Here is a 20722-nt window from a genome sequence, read left to right on the forward strand (position 1 = left end):
AAACACATTACTGTGCCGTACCATAACAATACTAAGCCGCCCACACAGGTCCTATAGTAACATGACATTAGGTGACCACACATTGAAATCGTGAATAGATATGTTGACGCATTTGTGTCGGGTAAATATATAAAACGTATATTACAGTACCGTGTCAAAGCAGCATTTAACGCCACCCACACGAGTCTATACATGAAGGTATACCGTATACAGGATCTCAATGAAGTCCCATCACGCCATGACGCACAGCTAAGCGGGTTATCTGGATCTGGTAAATTATTGTGTTTATATTAATGCAATTGTAAATGCCCTGTTTATATCGATTTTTGACATACTAAACCGGACCTTTTCAGAAAAAAACAGTCTGCCCCGGATAAATATAAAACGTAAACGCAAGATAATTATCAGTCTCAATTATCTGCCGAAGCAGATTCCAGTGGGCGTAAAAGGCATAGCGTGAACATTATCCTGACTTACCCTATGTTCGAACAGGTAAGATGGCATTGCTGATATTTCAAGTGAGTGTGAGTGAATATGGTTTTACGCCGCTTTTAGCAATATTCCAGCAATATCACGGCGGGGGACACCAGAAATGGGCTTCACACATTGTACCCATGTCGGGAATCGAACCCGGGTCTTCGGCGTGACGAGCGAACGCTTTAACCACTAGGCTACCCGACCGCCCCCGATATTTCAAGAGATGGGTGAATCAAAACTCAAATTCTGCTTCACAACAGTAGGTAATGTCTTCAACAATAAAATTCAGCTACGTTCCGAAAAAAAAACACTTATCGATTAAAGGCGTGACCTCCTTTGTCTCGTCTGTAAACTTCTGCTGCTCTCGAGTGACGTCACCTATTTTCGAACATCTGATTGGTTTGGCATTTTAGCGGGGTTTTCATGAATGAACACACGCAGAATGCACAACATAATTCTTGCAGGTCTTCATTACAACTTAAAAATAATTGAATGTTTGAAACCTATTAACAAAATATGAATATTTGTCAAATTAAGTGTTCACACTATTCTACTCTTCCTCTTCATCATGACACGGGCATCAATGTCTGAATGATGACGGACTGTTCTGAGAGGTGTACAGTACTTCACATGAACTCAATGTTGACAGGCCGAACGTGTTCTTAAGTCGCCAACTTTGATGACGTCACGCCTCTCGTTATAATGAGACAAATCAATATCATATACGGCTGTTCGAAAATAGGGTATTCGACCTTATATGAATGGATCACTGGAAATCAGTGATGACACCATGTGTTCGCGAAAACTAAATAAAAATATCTTGTGTTTTGGCCTTAAAAGTCACTGAAAAAGCTTTTATATCCTTTCACAAGAATGTTTGTGTATATTAAAATACCTATATTTCGAGCAAATGTTATACTGAAGGGCATCCGTCTACACAAGAAAAGACCCTGGTGTCTTCTAATCTTTCATCATTCTCTAACAGCAATTGTATTTCAGGGTTATTGTCTCTGTCCTGTGATCATCGGCTCTGCGTCTACGGTTGCCTATTTAACCAAATTTATAGCCAACTACAAAGTCATTGCTTGTCTTTCAACCGCGGAAATTGAAGTGATTGAGTCGCTACTTTCAGCAAGTGTAGTGCCTTTAATCTGTCAGTGCCAAGATACCTTTGGGGACAGTTCTTTCTGCCTGTCTGGCATGGCTATAAAAGCTGATCGCAAGGTCAAAGCCTCGATTTAATGGCATCTGCGGTACAGTCAACATAACATGTTCTCAACAACCCTGCCTGTCTTTTAACTCACTCGAGTACTGAGTCACAGTTTACTTATTATTCAGTCATATTGTATTTCTGTCAAAAGTTCTTTGACATAATTGTTAATTCGCCCTTCTCCTTCCTGATTGCCTTAATAATGGCAGCAGAGTACAGACAGAATCTGTACCGGACTAGACGGTGAGTCACCGAATTTCTATATTCTACTGTAAGAACGTCGTTCTTAAAGAACACATACGTTTAAACGAATCCATTCTTCAAAGGATTGATTCGTGTTTACACATGGGCTAATTTATCAGGTTCATGTACTTTTAGCACTTTCCTGCACACATCCACAGTCGTATATCTTTGTGGTCATGAAGACAGGGAGTGAGGTTGGTTTTATGCCGCTTTGAACATTATTTCAGATTGATTACCGTGTCAGCTTCATGCGGGATTACAGCCCGAAGTGATGCAGGTTTTAGACGTTTATCACTTTGGTGAAACCCACGAGCACGGGTATGGTGCTGACACACTTGAAACATTATCAGGGCGAATCATGAAGATAAGAACAAACAAGTCGCCCGGGAAACCAGTACAGCTGACCCCGACCATCTGAAGTGGGCAGCCCGCGGAGCCTGAAGTTTAACCTGAAGCAAATATCGCCAAAACGTTGTCGTATGTTTGTTGTTTAACGTCGCACTCAGCAGTATTCCAGATATATGAAGGCGGTCTGTAAATAATCGAGTCTGGACCGGACAATCCAGCAATTGACATTATGAGCATCGGTCTACGCAAATGGGATACGATGACATGCTTCAACCAAGTCCGTAACCACCCGAACCCGTTATGTCAAGCATGGGTTGCTGAAGACCAATTGTAACCCGGATCATCATCACCCAAAAGTTTGTAGCTAACCAGAATGATATAAACAGTTCACTGATTTGTTATATTTTTTTCATTAGAATGACTTAATTAATTTATCTGATGCATTGGAAGAAGAATCTAATTTGAAAAAACCCATTAGAACCATGACTAAAATGTATCGTATTCAGTGATCGCTCTTGAATTCACTTCCCTTACTAAATTGGAATTGAATCCTTGACATATCAGTTCTTGTTTGCGTATCTCTAAATGCAGTGATTAATTGCGCGAGTTCAGGATCTACGTCCTCCCATCTGTTCCAGGGATGTTCTGATGAAGGTGTTCGGGTTACGACAAACCGCATTTCCCCAAAGACAAATACTGCAACCAGATCTCGCACCGTCTTGCATGACTGCAAAAATGCATGAATATTCAGCTTGGACATTCTTTTTAGGAAGCAATTCCTATTCACCTGACATGTGCGAAATTAAACACGCGTGATGCATTTGAAGGAGACACGCTTGCAGTGCTTTCGACAAAGTACATGAAATGGGTTTGGGAAACGAGACAATCTCCGCGGAAGCCTCCTTAGTGTACCCGTGACTAACTGGAACTTCCTTTGTGTTTCGGTCTTCTATCAGTTAATATGAGTGAGGAGTTACCTGTCTCTGGGCACATGTGTATCCATGTGATTAATTTTTTTCATCCAAAACTGGGGTGCGTTGCAAAGTGCCAATCGCTTGCAAGCGATGTACAGCGATTCGCCAGTGCGCTAACTTTCAGCCGCTTGCAAGCGAAACATTAGCTAGCTGAGGTCGCTTCGTTCTCAAACCAAAATGTCGGCTGACATTGACAGCGGAACAGGAAATTCTTGATTGGATCAACGAGAAAATGAGCAAAGGCAGCTAACACCCCACCATCACCAGTCTGCTCCACATCTTCAAAGTAGTCATAATTTTCATCAGCTAGCCATCGAGCCTCTTCTATTACGTTCTTCATTGCGCCGCTATTTTGAAAGAGTGCGCAAGCACTTCGAATTGTTGCAGAACCCAGGATGAGCGATTAATTTGCTTTCTCTAAGCGATTCGTGGCTTGCACCGCGCCCCTGACTCCAGCAAGAGATATCGCTTCGGTGAGATCATTGAAATTGCATCACAATGCTTTGCAGACCTTGGTCACTATTGGTCCATGAGCCATGCCCAATGCCCCAAAATTTTATAGAGCGGTACCACCTTGGGTGGCAAAATCTCAGTATGATATTTTGAAAGTCATATATCCATAGATGAAAAAAACCTTTGAAAGCAATCCGGGACTCACAGCTTAGTGGTAGTAATCACCACATAAAGGGGAGTCGAATCCACGGGACCAGATTTCAGGGTAGGGGAAACCAGAAAGTGGAATAACTTTACCAGCAATAGTCATATGGTGAATTATGACCACTCAAAATGTTGGTAACCTGATGCTCTACATGTTGGTATGTAATATAGGACTAATACAGTAAAAATGTAGGTCACCAGAGGTCAAAAGGTCACAACATTTGACCTCAGCTTAAAATATTACCACCTGTCAGAAAATAAACTGCACATACCACTACAATGGGATTTTCTTAACCCAAATGGGCTATGATTGAAGCCAAGAAGTACTCAAGTCTGTTAAAAGTCTGAAAAATTGAAATTTATTATCTTTTGTGGTGTGGTAAAGAACGATTTTTGATGCATTTTATGACAAATGTCGTTTTGCGCTAAAGATTTGTATGAAGATGGACTTCTTGAAATATGTCATTATGTTTTGATAAAACAATACTCCTATTGCTAATAGTCATGTCCTATATGTATTTAGATGATGGTAAAGTTACATTTTGATGCAATATGGTTACCACTAATCCAAGAAGAATGACATCTAGTACCATATATGAACTAGGTTTCAACCTGAATATATTACAAAATATAACCCAAAAGGAAGCATCTGGACCTTTATTCTGCAAAAGAAAAGACAAACTTAATGTTTTCAACTAAAGTTGAGTTTTGAGACAATGACTGCTCGCTTTCGATGACCCCCTTATAAGAACAAGAACAGGGATGTGAGCAAGAAGCATTATGTGAGCATAGAATTATTTTTCTATAGCAAAACAGTTGCTAATATTTAACTCTACTTAACATATAGGAAAGTTTAAATGATCAAATGCACATTTTCCGAGTCACATTACTAAAGATTCTTGAAAAGGAATCCAAGCAGTGTCGTCTGCCTTATAAGGGATATAACTCTCATCTATCGTTTTTCAAAAGGGAGCAGTTAATGTTTTTGGAGTCGCTGATGAAGGGAATTTCAATCGCTCTGGCTATACACTAAGCCTGGAAAGACGCAACAGCCAAATTTAGTGCTGCTGCTGCTTCAACAGACTGTTTCGTGCGACCTTGACCAAACATATACTCAAATTGAAGAGTATCCATATGATACCTGATGAGAAAAGCAAACCTTCGGATTATCCTGACAAACATTGACTGAGCTAGTCAGAGAAAACCAGAAGTTGAAGGAAAAGCTCCTAGCTGCCAAGCAAGACACTTCTCATTTTGATAAAATGATGATGAATGTATTTGTTATGCTTAGAAATGAAGTCAAGGGATAAGATGTTACAATGCCTTGGCCAACAGTATCAACAGAAATGAAAAATGCATCTGCCTACATTCCTGCATCATTAAACCTCTTCTTGAAAACGCTTTTAACTTGAGACAATGACACATCAATTTTGGTATCAGACCATATTCGCAGACTATAGAGTAGAACATTGTTATGGCAAAATGTGTGTCAAGGTGAAACCCCTAAAACAAATCCTGCTGCCATATGTTGCAAAGTTACTCACTGGGTGTGTGGAACTAATTCGCACTCTGAACCGAATTGTACATGGCGTTTCATACTCCCAAAGTGAAGAGATTGACACATCAGTCTGTCTTCATAAATTGTCACTGAGCGAAGAAAGTGTTACACAGGATGCATACAACCAAATGTTCAAGTAACATTGGCGTTTGATAACATCGACTGACTTGAAGAGACACTACGTTGAGGAGAGACATCACACTAAGTGACTTGAATCGACGTGCAGCAAAAGGTGAGTGGTCCACAGCATTTGAAGGATGGACTGAATGAACCAACACAGAAGCATGGAACTATCAAGGTTGTCAAGTCGCAGCTTCCTCTCTACAATGCTTGTGTATGAGCTGGTCCGCCACCTGATTACATTGAAGTAGACGATATGGAACTGAAACAGGAAGTGAACAAGGAAACCCTACTATGGATGATAACTCGGATGATGCTGGATGATAAATAAAATCTCACCTGAGTGTCTTTTGATATCAAATAGACCAAGACTCGTTGATAAAAGTGGAAAAAAACGTTTTCCCACTTTTATCAACTCGTGTTGATATATTTGATATCAAAAGACACTCGCTGGAGATTCTCTATATATTAGCACCACATGTCTGTTTTGTTTGTTTGTTGTTTAAGGACGCACTCAGAAATATTCCAGGTATATGACGTCGATTTGTAAAAAAATGACATCACGGATCTCCATGCGGGTTCATCTGCCGGTCGAAATATGGAAGAATGTCACTACTCAAGCATATGTCTTAAAGTACTTAAGAATTAACACAATACTGATCTTCATTTAAACACTAAGTATTCCGATCAACTACACCAGTGAGTACACACATTGTACCCATGTGGGGAATCGAACCCGGGTCTTCGGCGTGACGAGCGAACGCTTAAACCACTATAATTATTTGTTACTTAAGTAACTACACTATCCGTCCCACACTGAGGCAACCCGTTTCACCTCAGTGTTTGAGTTGACAGGATGCCTAGTGGGATGCTTTTTCACAGAAGTCGGAAATAGTTTTCGGACTGTACCAGACAACCAATGTTCGAAGGTATGAGCACCGACCCAACATAACAACATTACACACAAACAATTAAATCACAGTCCAAATCCTGTTTCACACCCATACAAAAAGCCCATACAGTGGGTCAAGATGGTGTTACTGTAGACGCCCCATTAGCCTTGGATACAGGAGTACAGGTATGTGTAACCTGTAAAATACAGCTGAGGGCAGAACCTTTGAAGGCTGCACCCATTACTCAGAAGCTAACGTCACTTAACTCAGCTCTCAATGTTTCCAGATGGTGTCAGTGTCGTTACTGATTTCTAAAATCTCTGATTTATAGATAGGAGTATACGAGTGGACATGAGGCAGCTCCTTGATTGTGTCAAACTGTCTGACCAAACCCAGACCTCTTCACGAGTCCGCTGGAAGCCCCCACGCTGCGCCTAATGTACAGTGTATTTAATGAACGCCTTTGGTGAAATGTCCGAGCTTGTCCCTTCCCATTAGATAAACGCAAGGTGAATAATTCCTCGCACACTTTCGTGTGTGTGTGTGTGTGTGTGTGTGTGTGTGTGTGTGTGTGTGTGTGTGTGTCCTTTGGTAGGTTGCAAGAAAGAAAGAGAATCATTCAGAAAAGTTGGGGCAACATGGGAACATTTATTTCCATTCCTATTGGATCATAATTAGAAACTCTGTGCCACTTTCTTCTTCTTAATTCCGACCCTGTAGCATGGACGACTAGGATGCCAAGAACACAACCCCTTTAATAAAGACAATTACATATTTAACATCTACAACTGCAGCATAGACGAGGGCCCCCTTAACACCAACTCAGCAGCACAGCGAACCAGGTAGAAAACAAAAACTAGAACGCACCAACATCTTGCTTCCAGTTTTCATTTTCAATCTTGATTCCTTATTTAGTATTCAGGGGCGGTTGGGTAGCCTAGTGCTTGAAGCGTTCGCTCATCACGCCGAAGACCCGGGTTCGATTCCCGACATGGGTACAATGTGTGAAGCCCATTTCTGGTGTCCCCCGCCGTGATATGGCTGGAATATTGCTAAAAGCGGCGTAAAACCATACTCACTATTCAGTATTCACTATGGATGAACTACAGTTAACCTTACAGTATCATTGATGGACTAAGGAAACAATATAAATATAGTTCATGTTTTTTTAGACCAGAGATGCACATTCTGCAGCGCACATTGACAGACGAGCCTGACGGACGATCCATGGTCCTCTGTTGTTATACGCGGAACAGCTGAAAATAGCCATGCCCGGATAAGGGGCGCGGTTACCTAGACTAATTGGGTCTACAACACTAGTTGGGTATCCAAACAGTTAAAACAATCGGTGATTGATTCGTAGCTTCAGTGCTTCAATGCAGCTATCATAATTGCTCAAGGTTCATGGAGTGCATTCATCACAATGGCATACAACCCTCTACACCTGGATGACCTGGATAATGATGCCTTGCCGTGGCTGATATACGAGTGCTTTACCATAGAGACCCTTTCATCTACCTCCACCAACAGTGTATTCATGTAGCCACTGCACTGCACTGCACAGCACAGCACGAAGACAATGGTTCACTGTTGACATGTAGTGACCATAGGCGGATCCAGAGGTGTGTATGTGTGTGTGTGTGCGTGTGCGTGTGTGCGTGTGCGTGTGTGTGTGTGTGTGTGTGTGTGTGTGTGTGTGTGTGTGTGTGTGTGTGTGTGTGCCCTTTTAAAACCAAATGTAGCATCTTGCCGGCAGTAAAATTACCTTAGAGGGGATGTTGATAATTTGGACCCCTCCCTTTAAAAACAATGCTGGGTCCGCCCTTGGCGATGCTCACTCTACAGAACGGATGGTGGACCCCCCCCCCCCCCCCCCCCCCCCCCAACCCTTTTGAAACGAAATGTAGTACATGATCCTGTAGGCAGTAGATTTATTCGATGATTTGGACCCCTCCCTTTTAAAATTGCTTGATCCGCCCTTGACGATCCCCGCTCTACACAACAAGAGGACAATGGTTCACTAGTGATCTACACACCAAGCAGACCATCATTGTACCACATACAGTGAAATCCTATTAGTCAGGACCCTGCCATCCGGACCCCTCCTCATAAACCTTTACCGTTGGCACCGGTACTGTTCGGATTAAAGAGGTTTCACTGTAGTTGTGTCTCAACGTTGCCATGTGTAGTGTTACCACAGTGCCCCACCCAGTAAAGATCCGGGTTAGAATTGGTTTTCAACACCAATGCATATCGTAAGAAGCGACCAACAGGATCGGGTGGTCAAGATCGAGACTTGGTTGATGTATGTCATCGTATTCCAATTGCGTAGACCGAGGTTCGTGTCAATCACTGCAATGTCAAGGCCAGATTGGATTAATTAATTACTGACCGCTGGAATATTGCTGAGTGCTGGTTAAGCAACAATAAAGCAAAACCTCTGCACCATCGACTGTCACACTCTAATTACACAGTGAGCGCAAGCACATTAATGATTGACATTTCTGTTATTGCCATGACAGAGAGTCACTGTCTAAGCTATACGTTGTTGCCGAGGCATGGAGACTACAGGTTATTCTATACGATGATGGTGCTTCATGTTGAATACACTTCAGTTGACATACATTTCTTATAACAACACACAAGATGAATAGACATTGGACATATATGTATATTTATCAGTAATGTATATAATATATATATGTTGACTCAAAGAAATTGAATATAATCATTGCATTGTACTTTTATTTGATGAATAATGTAAAAGCATGTTGAACTAGATATGGATTTTGTAAGCGTGAGTGTGAACCTTGAATCAGAGCCAGGATCAGTTGGCGATGGTGTTGATATATAGTCTCTGTAGAGAGCAGCCTTTCAGGCCGTGTTGGAACATACATCAACATCCACGCATACATTTTCGCGTCCTTTGTTAACAAGACCCGAGCACAAGATGGCCGCGTTAACCAATTGGGACAGGTAATATGTATGCCACATCGTCATATAGACTACTCTACCCCACATTGTTACTCTACCCATCCCTACTCTACCCATCCCTACTCCGTCCTACTCTACCCTTCCCATCCCTACTCCACCCTACTCTACCCATCCCTACTCCATCCTACTCTACGCTACTCATCCCTACCTCACCCTACCCTTCCCATTCCTACTCCACCCTACTCTACCCTTCCCATCCCTACTCCACTCACCTTTCCCATCCCTACTCCACCCTACCCATCCCTACTCCACCCTTCCCATCCCTACTCCACCCTACCCTTCCCATCCCTACTCCACCCTACCCATCCCTACTCCACCCTTCCCATCCCTACTCCACCCTACTCTACCCTTCCCATCCCTACTCCACCCTACCCTACCCATCCCTACTCCACCCTTCCCATCCCTACTCCACCCTACCCATCCCTACTCCACCCTGCCCATCCCTACTCCACCCTACTCTACCCTTCCCATCCCTACTCCACCCTACCCTACCCATCCCTACTCCACCCTTCCCATCCCTACTCCACCCTACCCATCCCTACTCCACCCTACCCTACGCTACCCATCCCTACTCCACCCTTCCCATCCCTACTCCACCCTACCCTTCCCATCCCTACCCATCCCTACTCCACCCTACCCTACGCTACCCATCCCTACTCCACCCTACCCTTCCCATCCCTACTCCACCCTACCCTACGCTACCCATCCCTACTCCATCCTACTCTACGCCACCCATCCCTACTCCACCCTAAACATCCCTACTCCATCCTACTCTACGCCAACCTTCCCTGCTCCACCCTACCCATCCCTACTCCACCCCACTCTACGCAACCCATCCCTATTTCACCCATCCCTACTCCCCTCTACCCATCCCTACCCAATGAACAACTCAATCCAAACACACCCCAAGCAAGTTGGCATGCCATTCATTTTAACGTCATTGAAGTATAACCTGTTTCTTTACCACGTCAATCAATGTGTCACTAATCTCCTGCATTACACAGTAATACACTCAATAAACATAACTGCAACTCTGAATACGACAGTACCACAAACACACACGACATCTTAACATACTATACCGTATTTACGTCCCTCGATAACGCCATACAGACAGTACAACTATATTACCTTACTGCAGTAATTCCGGTACACCATCATACAGCTGAAAATCCTCATCACAATAACAAAACCAAACACGCTGCCAATTAATTCTTAATACGACGGCACGAGGGATAGTCCGACCACGTCAATGATATCAAACGTGACATTTACTTACCTAGTACATACAGACGTACCCTCCACACGACATCGTCGCCGGTGTAAGATCCATCACAACGTATGTCCGACAGCGGCAGATCCTCACCGATCAATGAGCTGTGGACCAAGAAGACAGAGGTTATGTTATAGACTGCTTCATCACGACTTCATGGAGACAGGACCCCCGTCACATGCCACTGGATGTTTCAACAGCTTAACACTCATCCATTACAGCCCGGATCGATTTGCCATGTGTATTCATTCAATGGATATGCTTCTCATTATCATGACGGCAAGTTTTAGTTCATACTACATCGTAACATGTTTGTTATTGCTGGTTCTTTAAAACAAATACATCATGTCAAATCCAAGCGTTTCATTCGTCACTTAACAATTTCAGTACGCTTAGTTTCGCCTGCATGAGGTATTTTTCACAACTTTTCAAATTAGTTAAGAGTTAACTTTTCAGCAAAAAATAAGGAAAGTTAAAACCTGCGAAACCTCTCAGAATGCGAGATAAATTGGTAAAAAGGCACTTCCTCCAACTGAATATTGACAAATCTGATAATGACGTGATTTAGGGATTGGTCGTGTTTCCCCAAAGTAATGACATTGGGAGGCACATGTGTTTCACCCCAAGATTAAGACTTAGGTCCTTTATTGATTGTGGGAAGCTCTGTACGGAAGCTGGCAGGAAACATTTATGTCTTGAAAGTTGCTAACATTCCTGGACCAATGCTTAAAGCACATTCATCCAACGTGTAATTGGCGTTAATGACTTTGGGAACATACATTAATGGCTGATTTCACAAATCGTCTTGTCGTCAAGTTGTACGAATAGTTTATGAAGCAATAATAAAACACGCTGTCTTGATTATGATTACTAATACAGTAATTGGTGGAGTCCGAATCGTGCAATTTGGCAACGTTTTATTTCTGATTAAACGTTAATGGGGGCTTTATGATGAAGTTGATTTCCTTTCAAGAAAGGTGATAAACATTTCTTTTCAACAACAGAACGGCTTGTAGGTTTTGTTTGGAAGATATCTAACGAAATAAACAGGTCATTAAAATAGAATCGTAGGGTAAAATTCATCGCTGTCGTGGGAATGATTGTAGCAGGAGAGAGTGTCACGATGGGGGACATCAAGAACGGGTCTCACACATTGTACCCATGTGTTTGTTTGATTGTTATTTAATGCCGCACTCAGCAATATTCCTCTGTACTCATGTGAGGTTTCGAACCAGTGTGTTCGGTGCGACGAACGGAAGACCACTAAGCTATCCCAACACCCGATTGAAATGAGTGATTGAGTGAGGATGGTTTTACGCCGCTTTTAGCAATATTCCAGCAATATCACGGCGGGGGACACCAGAAATGGGCTTCACACATTGTACCCATGTCGGGAATCGAACCCGGGTCTTCGGCGTGACGAGCGAACGCTTTAACCACTAGGCTACCCGACCGCCCCCGATTTAAATGAGGAACAGTTTACATTGCAGACAGTATGTCATCGTTCCCTAATGCGTGGACCGTTGGTCTTGGGTCAACCACTTGTTTGTCTTGATCTTCATATCGTCATGAAGCAGTCATCCTGATAACTGTCGTAAAACATCAATTTTCCCATATACAGAGTAGCGTCCCTTAATCGTGCAAGGATCCTACAAAAATGGGTTGGAATCCCAGAATCGCCCTGATTATGGTTAGAACCAAAGTGGTAAACGAGCTGCATCACCTCGGGTTTACCATGACCATTAAGCGGACACGCTGTGATTACAGAAATACTGTTCAAAGAGGCGTTAACCTCAACTGATGTAATCACTCAAATCGTGTGGGCATCGACCACGGTCGTTGAGTTACGATGACATATAATTTCAACCAGGTCAAACTGTGACTCACCCTATATGGTCCATTATCAAGTGATGTTATGTTCAATAGCAACTGACATCCGATACTCGTTTTGATTTCTTTTACTCAAGCAGGAAGCACGCCGAACTTGACACGTTCGTCAAAACAACTCACCATTAGCAATCATAGTTTGTCATAAAGGTAAAACAATAAGCTAAAAGGTTTTGATTTGGATAAGCATGGCCATTATCCATTCATTTAATAAAATGCTTTATATATTTCACACATCGCGACCCTCCGGCATATACACTAAGCTACAAGAAAATTTATGAACCGATTTAAAAGAAACAGTTGGCAATACGAGACGATTCTTAACATGCAGGTTTAATTTCTGCAAAACAATGATTTTCCTAAGTATAACGTACGTTTGACATTTGTATTCCGACACTACCGCCTCCGTGGTCTAGTGGTAGAGCATACGCACCGAAAGCGGGAGGTCGGGGGTTCGAAACCCGGCCGCGGCATACCAAAAGACATAAAAGATGGTACTTGTTGTTACCCTGTCTGGCGCTCGGCATTAAGGGGCAAAAACAAGGACTGGTCGGCTCGGAGTCAGAATACTGTGTCTGAGTGGGTATTCATGTTCAACTGCGGCATGGTATCTCAGTTGGCTAGCATTATAAATCGGCATCCGTCCGGACTAGTACAAGCAGCCACACACATACACACACACACACACACACACACACGTGCATGTACGTCGCTATGTACGTGCAATAATCTTGGACGCGACGTTAAACCCGATTTCACCTCACCCTACCTCACCTTTATTCCGACAAAGATAGATCACAAATACAGATAGATAGAATCAAATGTCGCGCAGACGTCTTGCACGGCAAAACAACAAGGCAAGTACAATTGTATGTTGACATAAGCAGATAATTACGGTTTGTCTGACCTGTCGGAACTTCCTCATGGAACCTGACACACTGAGTAGCAGCTTCTATCGTAATGCCCTATACGATGACAACTTCCGGGTCTCTGCCGGCCCTGACGTCAAGAACTAGAGAACGTACAACCTGGGGCAAGACATCCTAGACAATTACTTCCCATTTCCAGGTTTGTTGTCGGAAAAAGCAACGGACGTTGCCGAGACAATCAAAGTACAGGGCCATTTGAATATGACGTCTATCCCACAGAATAACCAGTCTCGATTTTCCACCATCACTGATTCCATTGGGCGTATGACATGCTTCAGCCAAGTCAGCGAGCCTGACCACACCAAAGGCGACTAACGGGATCGGGTGGTCAGCCCGCTGACTTGGTTGGTGTTTGTCATCGATACCAATTGCGTGGATCGATGCCCATGATGTCAATCTCTGGATTGTCTGTTCCAGACTCGATTATTTCCAGACCGGCGTCATATAGCTGGAATATTGCTGAGTGTGGCGTTAAACAACAAACAAACAACCAACCAACCAAACAAACCATTGGGCGTAAAAGCAACAGAGGGGTGAAAATTATATGAATGGAACACTGAAAACTAGTTGACCTCAGGTGTTCGTGAAAAGGGCAAGCATATTCCTGCCCTGGTGTCCTCCAATAACGCAGACCGCTTGCAGTCACAATTATAATGGTCAGGTGCACAACCAATCTCTTGCCTCTTACCTGTTGCAATTATAATGGTATGATCCACTCACAGAATTAAAAAAGTTTCGCTTGAGATTTTTACATTTGTTGACCATTATATAGAAAAGGCATTAGTCCTAATACACTGAATGCATACCCTAGTATACATACATTCTGTATACATGTGTACAATTCATCCTAATTTAAGTATATGTTCCCAGGCATCGAGACACTCAACCAGAGTTTTCGGGCCATTTCTCAACTGTTCCTTTAGTTTGAACAGTCGGGTTTCAGTCTCTTTCCAATAGTCAACTTTCCCTCCATGTCGAGCAATATTCCAGCAGCTCCAGCCATTTCACAACTTTTGAGATATAATCAAGCATGCTCTTTCTACCAAGATTTCAAAGAGCGTCAAACGAATTTTGCTCAGAAGTTGTTTGATCAAGGTTACAGTAAAGCTTTCAAAAAGTGCTATGGTGGACATATGGAGGACATTTCCTAATTTGACGCATCAGGGACAAAAATGATGTCCATGCAATTTCCCTATTTTAACTTGTACCATATCTTCCTCCATTTTTTTTTCAGCGAACAATTTACTTGCCTGTGCATGTGTTTGTGACTGGTGCCACCGGTGGCGCAGGATACGCTAACCTTTTCATAATCACCTGGTATCATCATTTAATAGTGATTCATAAACACATGCTCATGATATAGTCGGAATCGTACAATCGACTCTTTGTAGTATTTCAATTGGATATAGAACGCTCGCTTTTGTTGTTTTATTTGTATTCTATATTCCTGAAAAGGGGCAGCTCTAAAGTCTGATTGACTTTGGCTCTTTCTGATATCTCTATCTTCTTGATGTGTTCCACAAATCTGTACACGTCTGTACGCTACTGCTGCATGGAACGGTTCGGTCTTGAATGGAAGCCTTCCAGAACCGTCCTTGGTCCAATAGTAGAGTGGTGGTTCCAGATGTTCATTGTAATGCGAGCGTCATCATCTACCCACGTTGATACGACATTGGGGGGCACGGGTGGCCCAGTCGTCTAAGGCACCGCGATTCGCTGTGCAGAGTTGCGTCCCTTGGGCACGCCAGAAACCTATGATTGTGGGTTCGAATCCCGGTTCGCCCTAATTATGTTTCTAGGTTTGTCAGCACCATACCCGTGCTCGTGGGTTTCACCGAAGTGGTAAACGTCTAAGACCTGCATCACTTCGGACTTTCCTCCCACATTAAGCTGTCACGCCGTGATATAACTGGAATACTGTTAAAAGCGGCGTTAAACCCAACTCACTCACTCACTCACTGATACGACATTGTCGTTCATGGTGTCATTTATGAGAAGCCAGTAGATGTTTGAGTTGCCAGGCTAAGCTATTCGAAAGCTGGGATTGTCTATTAAATAATTGGGTGAGACAAGCATCTGTTATTTAATCAACTTTACTTCTTGGTCTGCCTTATCAGCTCTGCATTTTGGGAGGTCTGCGTTATGGCAGGGAACTGTTGAAATAATAGCATGTCCAAATTCGGATTTCGTCAGTGAGTGAATATTGTTTGATGGCACTATCAGCAATAAGCCAGCTTTATCACGGCGAACTGTAAATAATAGAGTTCACACGAAGAAGACAAACCAATGGTTGATATTAAGTACAACGTCCAATGTGTGGGGATACGATGACAAGCAGCCATCCAAGATTTCGTAAAAAAGGTAATAGTTAAATAATGAAGTGAGGAAATGTAAACGTCAAAGCCAGAGACCAAACATCCGACGAAACACACGCCATTAGGCGCCAAAGGCAAAACAGCTGACCACCGAAAATCAGCGATGTCACCAGGTGCTCGCGTAAAGGCCAACATTTCCTGTCCCAGCGGCAGAATCCGGCATCAAAACAATCCTCGTTAAAAAGTCTGTGTTTGTTGCACGACATCGCATACAAACGAGACCAACCAGCATACTCCATGACGTTTCCAACGACTACAAAACGACAATTTTCTTGAAAAACCACCATGACCTATTTTCTGCATTATATGACGTCAAGGATCTATCTCACAAACGATATTACACACTTAAGAAACTTTTTAGCACTAACACACCCTATTGAAGAAACGCTTTTCAGAATAAATATCATTTCGCATATTGGCTACACGAATACCAGTGCTATGTGCTGGTCACACGACGTTTCTGTGTGATAGCGCGGTAACAATATCATATTCGCAAGATCCGCTTCAGCAAATCATAAAGCATAAGTTGTGATAAAATCATGTCATAATGTTATTATCTAAAAAATCATCAGGTTTCCGATGGTTCTGTGGATAGTAAAATGTAATACACACATTTTACACAGCATGCAGACCATTAAAACCATTCACTCAGTCTACCTGTAATGTTCCAGGCGTCAATACATTTATCCTCCAGGGTTCCGTCTGGGTCTATGAGTAAACACAGCAAGGTTCTGACTAACCTTGTTAATGCTGGCGTATGGGTACTGAAGGGATGGATTTAATACAGGTGCTTTAAATTCATGCAGGCAACTCGACTGATGCTGCAAGGAACTACAGTCCTAGACATTTCATCTACCAAGCAAACCGGGATCAGGCTGGCAATTTACGTCAAATAATCCCGAAAGACTGTGTTCAGCTGGTGGGACGTGGAAGGAGTGTTATAGAGGCGATAGTGTTGATGCTATATTTATCAACTTCTTTATTTATTAATGTACAGCTGCCATATGGAACAGCTAGCATTGTGGAAAATGCTTCAAACGATGAAGCACATGTCAAATGTATTTGACAACCATGTTTACATTTTCTAGTCATCTGTTAGACTTGACATTTTCACTTGTGGCTAAGCCATTCTCAGGTCAATGGATGAGAAAAACATGTAACTGACAAGACGACATCAATATCCTCTATTCGCTATAAACTAGACAACGATATACTAAGTTTTACAAGTGACATAACAAAGACGATGCCTCCTGTTTGCAGGTTTACAGGAATAGATTGATTGATTGATTGTTGTTTAACGCCGCACTCAGCCATATTCCAGCTTTATGACAGCGGTCTGTAAATAATCGTGTTTGGACCAGACAACCATGTGATTGACATCATGAGCATCGATCCACCTAATTGGGATACGTTGACATGCATCAACCAAGTCAGCGAGCCTGATCACCCGATCCCGTTAGTCGCCTCTTATGACAAGCATAGTCGCCTTTCACGGCAAGCATGGGTTGCTGAAGACGTATTCTACCCCGGATCTTCTCGGGTCTCAGGAATAGGTGTTCTGTCGGGTTCCCTCAGAATGATGTTTACATGAGTTCTGTAAGGCAACCACTCCACCCTCCTACACTAGGTCAATGGACTTGATGCTCATAGAAACGTGTTGTGCTTGTATACACCCGTGTGTTATAACATCCCAGCTTTGTATATGGGTCGTATATGTACTGGGCGTACTCTTACTCAGGTTGTATTCAGGTTGTATTCAAGTTGTGTTATTGGTGTTTTTGCATATTCATATTGGACTGTATGGGAATAAATAGAAACATGTTAATAAAACGTATCTTTCATCTTTGTCAGGAGAGAGTAACTATATCTCCAGTGAGGGAACATGTTATGTTTCATTAATGGGGAAGTATAAACTCTGACATTGAGATGAGGTAAGGTCCTTTAACAATATTTTATGAGGAGTTTGAATAATTTAACAGGCATTATTGTCAATGTAGGATTGCCCCCCCCCCCCCCAAAAAAAAAAAAAAAAATTAAAAAAAGAAGAAAATATATATTTTTAAAAATAATAACATATGCTGTTAAAGACAAACTGCGTTCTTTAGGACATTTTATATTATATTTTAAGTCATTGATGTTTGTATTGAAAAAAGTTAAAAATTCAGACTAATACAAAGACACTGAATGAACGTGCGACACAGATTACTTGAAATGTAAAAATAATAAAAATAAAATATGCTGTCAAAGACAAACTGCGTTCTTTAGGATATTTTATATCATATTTTTAAGTCATTGTTGTTATTATTGAAAATAGTTCAAAATTCAGACTAATACAAAGACACTGAATGAACGTGCGACACAAATTACTTGAAATGTAAAAAAAATAAAAATAAAATATGCTGTCAAAGACAAACTGCGTTCTTTAGGATATTTTATATCATATTTTTAAGTCATTGATGTTTGTATTGAAAGATGTTCAAAATTCAGACTAATACAAAGACATGGATTGAACGTGCGACACAAATTACTTGAAATGTAATGTTTTAGAAATGTAGTTAATTGAACACTTTCGTTAAATTTGGACATGCTGGGTTTAATTTTTCCCCAGCAAGTCATTGACTGACCAAACACCTAATGTTTTTTTCAATCTCACAAACACGTAAACCCCAAATGTGTTCAATACCTGTTAAGGACGATGTCCCGTTATGAGGCGCTACCTTCCATGGACAGGTATTGATTTATAGCATGAGTAGCTTTATCAGGAATCTAAGAGGATTTCCATTTTCGATTACTCTTGTAAAACATTTTTGGGACTAATTTGAGTTTGATGAGAACGATTTACAAACGTTTTTACTGTCGAACGAAAAGTAATAAATAGCATTCCATCTAGCAGTTGTCACGAGGACGGTAAACATCTGACATAGCTTCGAGGGCTGAAGTCTTTATCCTTTGTAAATGTGACACACTTTAATCTCCTTTGTTGCAAAATGTTAGCTATCAGATTTTTATGATCTTGAAAACGTCGCGTCCAAGATTATTGCACTTATATAGCGACGTGCATGCATGTGTGTGTGTGGCTGCTTGTACTAGTCCGGACTGATGCCGATTTATAGTGCTAGCTGACTGAGATACCTTCCGCAGTTTAACATGAATACCCCATTGAGACACAGTATACTGACACCGAGCCGACCAGTCCTTGTTTTAGCCCCTTAATGCCGAGCGCCAGACAGGGTAACAACAAGTACCATCTTTTAACGTCTTTTGGTATGACGCGGCCGGGGATCGAACCCCGGACCTTCCGCTCTCCGGGCGGACGCTCTACCACTAGATCACGGAGGCGGTCTCTTGAAAATTAGATAGTGCACAAAGTAATAAATGTAGGAATGTTTCAAAGTATTTTCCAGGTTTAATCGCTGCTCTCCTAAATAAAAACGATAAAACCCTTTCCACATTCATAAGAAATGTCATGAGCATGTGTTTATGAATCAACACTATCAAATAGTGATGATGCAAGGTGTTCGCAAAAAGGTGCAGCGGTTATGTTCCCTTACCGATGTGAAACCACAAACTGTCCTACTGGTGTGCATGAACATAGGCGCAGAATAGCCACATCACCATATCATCTTCCTGTCCACCTATTTAAATGTCCCAGCTACGTGTCTGCTTACCTACGTAAGGATTTGTTGATTGGAAAGCTTGTTCTTTCACACCGCTGACCCACCAATATGAAGTTTCTTCTTCCTGACACATTTACAAGATATTTGTAACGGTAAACCTACCCACCTAAAATCATGAATATGACCAGATTGGAACACATCAAGTTTATATCAGCGTATGGTTTGTGTCTATGGTGACTGAGCTCCCAATTATTCAACAATTATTCACCGAATTCAAGCCTGAACGAGAAAGCCATGAAGATGATCAGACATCTGGAAGACCATTCGAAGTCATCACTGATTAAATGATTGCTTGAATAGAGGTCTTGATGATGCAGTATCGACGTATTAATATAGAAGAAACAGCCAAAGAGTGTACAATCTGTCAACGGTAATTCATGAGTATTTTGGAATGTTAAGGGAATAAGGCGGGTCGTAAACTCCGAGGAATGGATCATGAGGATCAATCTTTCATGCACGGCTTGTCACAGGTGATGAGACAAGGAATCACCACTGACATCCTGAATCCAAACAGGGTACAGGTGATGAGACAAGGATTCGCCACTGACATCCTGAATCCCAATAGGTTACAGGTGATGAGACAAGGAATCACCACTGACATCCTGAATCCCAACAGCGTTCTATGCAGTGGAAGCACCATGCGTCCCACCGACAAAGACGTTCCGTTGGCAGGCTCGATGTTGGCAAATGTTTTCTTGCATCCAACAGGAAGTTTGTTTGTTTGTTTGTTGTTTAACGCCGCACTCGACAATATTCCAGCTATATGACGGCAGTCTGTAAAATAATCGAGTCTGGACCAGACAATCCAGTGATTGACATCATGAGCATCGATCCACGCAATTGGGATTGATGACATGCATCAGTCAAGTCAGCGAGCCTGACCACCCGATCCAGTTAGTTGCCTCTTACGGCAAGCAGAGTCGCCTTTTACGACAAGCATAGTCGCCTCTTACGACAAGCATAGTCTTATGCCTGACAGTATTGCCTGCTGATCAAGCTATCAAAGAAAAACGGAGATGAATGTTGACAGGTGGAGTACTGCTTCTCCTTCACAACGCACCAGTGCACAACTCGAGGATTGCTCAAGCTGCCATCTGAATCTGTGGT

At 42.2% G+C, this 20722-nt stretch overlaps 1 protein-coding gene across 2 annotated transcripts in view; it reads right to left on the reverse strand.

Annotated features, from left to right (window-relative positions):
• LOC124130090 (galanin receptor 2a-like) overlaps positions 1 to 20722 on the reverse strand; it is a 71074-nt gene that overhangs the window by 4241 nt on the left and 46111 nt on the right. For both annotated transcript variants that reach the window (XM_048400920.1, XM_048400921.1), the window contains one exon: positions 10754 to 10851. The gene's annotated coding sequence lies outside the window, so the exon portion shown is untranslated. The remainder of the gene's footprint in view (positions 1 to 10753; positions 10852 to 20722) is intronic.

Source organism: Haliotis rufescens, unplaced genomic scaffold, assembly GCF_023055435.1.
Source record: "Haliotis rufescens isolate VD_foot unplaced genomic scaffold, xgHalRufe1.0.p SCAF_20, whole genome shotgun sequence".
Classification (NCBI taxonomy): Eukaryota; Metazoa; Mollusca; class Gastropoda; order Lepetellida; family Haliotidae; genus Haliotis; species Haliotis rufescens.